Below are 3715 nucleotides of genomic sequence, written 5' to 3'. Positions count from 1 at the left end.
GCAACAAAATATCAAGCTTCTGTGGACTCCTTTTCCCACACTCTTCAAGAAGAAACTACAAAGTTTGATGCCCTTCGTGCTGATCTCAAAACAGAATCCACATCTTTTCTTCAATCCTTAGATTCTCGTTTTGCTTCTTTAACTACAGAAAGCACATTGAAGGAGGACTTGATCAAACACCAGGCAACTATTGAGCTACAGAAAGTACAATTAGCCCAGGCGGAAAAGGAGATCTCTCTGCTCAAGACTCAACGGGCTGTCTTTCAAAGTTGCTCTGGTGATGTGAAGAATATCTTGACTGCTCTTCTCGAAGCCCATGATCCCATTCTGACTTTGACTATTCGGAAGCATCTCAAGACTAAACTTCTTCCTGCCATTTCTCTTCTTAGTGAAATGAAAGGTGTCTCGAAGAAAGTCTTTCTTTCGAAACAAGGGGGAGAGGAGAGTAAAGTCAAAACATAACCGAAGGTTAATGTAGCTTCGGTTTCTGGAAAGAAAATTCTAGAAGATAGTGACTCTGATCCTGAAAAGACTATTGTCGAAGCTCTCAAAAGAACGAAAAGAGACAGAGAGCTTGATGAAACTCTGAAGGTGGCGAAAGAGGCTGAAGAGAAGGAGAAAAAGAATAAAGAAGAAGAGGAGGTCTTGCAGTGCAAGAAGATTCTGTTTCCCAAGTGGGACAGAGATACTCTTATCACTCAGGCGATTGATTTTCCTTCCATGTATTGGTTGGAACCAATTGCTTCATTTGAATGTGAGAACTCAAAGGACTCGCAGTTTGACATGCCAATCACTAAAATAGCATTTACTTACCATTGCTTTGAAGTCACAGCTGAGGTTCCTTTTCCCAATTTGAAGGTTGACAGGGAGTTAGTCGATTTTTATTTGAAGAATGGTCAAACGCAGTACTTGACTTGGAGTGCACAGAAGATTACAAGAGTCAAGGTACTGAAATCATCACTTGCTGGGAGATTTATGAATGTACACTTCAATATTAACCGTGGTACTGCAAACACAAAATATTTCATCTCTCTGGCAGATCTTCCCAATCTTAATCCTCATGATTGGATTTTGCTATACAACATTCTGCTCTCAAATCAAAGAGAGTATGAGCCGATTCTGAAACATCTTAAAAGAATGTTGGCCTCCTATATCCATGAGCTTGCCACTATGGATCAGGAGATAGCAAGGGTTATGAATAAGAAGCCAACAGTCAAGCCAGCATCTAAGCCCGGTGATGCAAATAAAATGAAGTTGGGGAAGATTGATTCAATAAACTTGACTGTCATGTTCACTAAGGGTGATAGGTATAAGTTTCAGTTTGCATTGGTTGACAAGCTATTGTTTTCAACAGATTGTTTGGAGCATATAATCAACATCATTCATCGATGCAAGCAGAACTCAGCATCAGACAAGAAGAATTTTACAGATATGCTTCGGTGGTATATAACGTTTAGACAACACATTCTGGCCATTATACCGAGGATATTTGAAACGGTGAAGAAGCCCAATGGTGTGAAAAGAGAATAGAGTTTCTGCTCAAAAGATGCAAAGGGGGAGATTGTTGAATATTTTAGTGTTGCGTCTTGGGCTTTTTGATTTGTAATCGGATTGGGCTTGTCCATCCATAGTTATCTAGAATAGTTTCCTTTATCTAGATAAGTTGTTAGGGTTTTGTTATAAATATATGCATGCATGTATGCGTATATAATAGAGAATAGTCGTTCACGTTGATTCCTGTAACCCTAATATTTATCTCTACAGATTGAAGTTCTTAATCGAGCTCTTCTGGGGTATTTAGCATTAATCATTCGACATATTCATTGCAATACTTGTGTTGTTATTTACATTCTTATTTATATTTTTCATAGAATCATACGATCCTGATAGAACTTTGTTCTAACAGGATCAGTTCAGAGAGATGTTCAGAACTTGTTATGTTCCACAGGTCGAGAGGGAGAGATTGGCTTAGGAGTTCGTTGAGCTGAAGTAGGATTCAGAGTCGGTGATGGAGATCACCAAGATGTTTACTGAGAGGGCGATGTTTTGCCCTGAGTTCGCTTCGGAGCAGGCTCAGATGTCCCGATATCTGAGTATGCTAAAGAGAGATATCAGACAGTTTGTGTCCATGCAGAGGTGCGAGACCTTGTTAGAGTTGCAGGAGGCCGTTAGGAGGCATGAGTTGGAGATTGAGTTGCAGTTGCGTGAGCTGAGGCAAGCTTCGGTGCAGTCGCAGCCGACGTCGAAACGGTCCAAGACCGTTGATTCCAGGGTGGGAGATCAGAGCAGCCATGTTTGTGGGAAGTGTGGGAGGGGTCACACTGGAGTTTGCAGGTCCGGTGGTGCATGCCGCAAGTGCAGAATAGAGGGGCACTATGCGCGGGATTATCGGCAGGCAGCCCCGGGTCGGGATTTGAGGATCTGTTATCATTGTCATCAGGTTGGGCACTTGAGGGTCAACTTTCCACAGCTTGCTGCGAGACTGGTGCAAGTTCCAGCACCGGCCACTTTGAGGATCACGGGTGGAGGTCAGGGTGGAGCAGAGCCCCCAAGGGCTAACGGTTGTGCTTTTCAGCTTACAACAGAGGAGGTCAGAACAGTGCCGGATGCAGCTACGGGTATGTTCTTTTCTTGATATCTAGTTATCTTGTGATTATTGTGGAGTATTGTTATCTGCTAGTCTCATTGTGTGGTTTTCGTTTTGGTATCCGTTGTTCCTTGAGGGTTTGGTATGGTTATGGGTTAGTGTTTGGGTTTTTTTTGGTTATCATTCATGAGGGTTATTAGTGGAAATATGGTGTTAGTTTGAATGACGGGTAGCATCTACAGTCTGAGGAGTGGTTAGCTGAAGATTGAGTTTCTTTCGAGCAGGATGATCAGTGTGGAAATGTGATTTTGTGAAGGTTGCTAGTGCTAGTGGGAATCAGTCCGCGTGTAGGTGTTGGGTTTTGTGCAAGGTTGTTTTGGGAGGTCGGTGAAAGCGACCGGTGGTTGATTGTCAATGCCCTAAGTGGGGGAGAATTGGAAATTCTCAGGAAGGTCGATCGGTATGAGAGATTGTTTAGCTGCTTGGGATTCAACAATGTTTTTGTCAGCAGAGAGCAGGCTAGTATGAGTGAGTGCCAGGCGTGCGGGGTGGGATACAGACCTATGGCATTGATTGTGGAGGGCCTGGGATCAGACCGGGATCGAGTATGTATGACGGAGATAGAGTTCGGAACCCCTAGAGGGCTAGAACAGTATGCATGGGAGGATTTCCCGGAGAGATAACTCGGAGTGATGAATGCTAGTTGAGCGGTCCGGATAGAATGAAGGCCGGTAGGCGTACCAGTCAGGCCGAAGGCTCAGAGGACGGTCCAGCCAGACTCAAGGCCCTAGAGGGCGGTCCAGATTGGCTGAAGGTTTTGATAGTGGTCTAGATTGGCTGAACGCCTAGTAAGGCAGACCAGTCACGCTGAAGACTCTGCAGGTATTGTTAGACCAGTTCGAGGAAATGGGTTGAGTATGTCGTGATGTGTTAGCATTAGAAGGTCTGGCCCTGGGTATTGATCTTGATTGGTGGAGATGGTGCATGGACTCGAGAGTCCTTGTGAACATATTCAGAGCATGTGTATTGTATGGATAGCGGTTATGCTATAAGGGAGTGGTGTAGCGTTGGGCGAGCACCGTGTCACTTGTCGTAGTGACAAGGCGGCCAAGTGGATTTCCTGGGTAA

The sequence above is a fragment of the Lactuca saligna genome, chromosome 4, assembly GCF_052625555.1.
Source record: "Lactuca saligna cultivar CGN05327 chromosome 4, ASM5262555v1, whole genome shotgun sequence".
Lineage (NCBI taxonomy): Eukaryota > Viridiplantae > Streptophyta > Magnoliopsida > Asterales > Asteraceae > Lactuca > Lactuca saligna.
The sequence above is the reverse complement of the archived record's forward strand: the minus strand, read 5'-3'. Positions refer to the sequence as shown.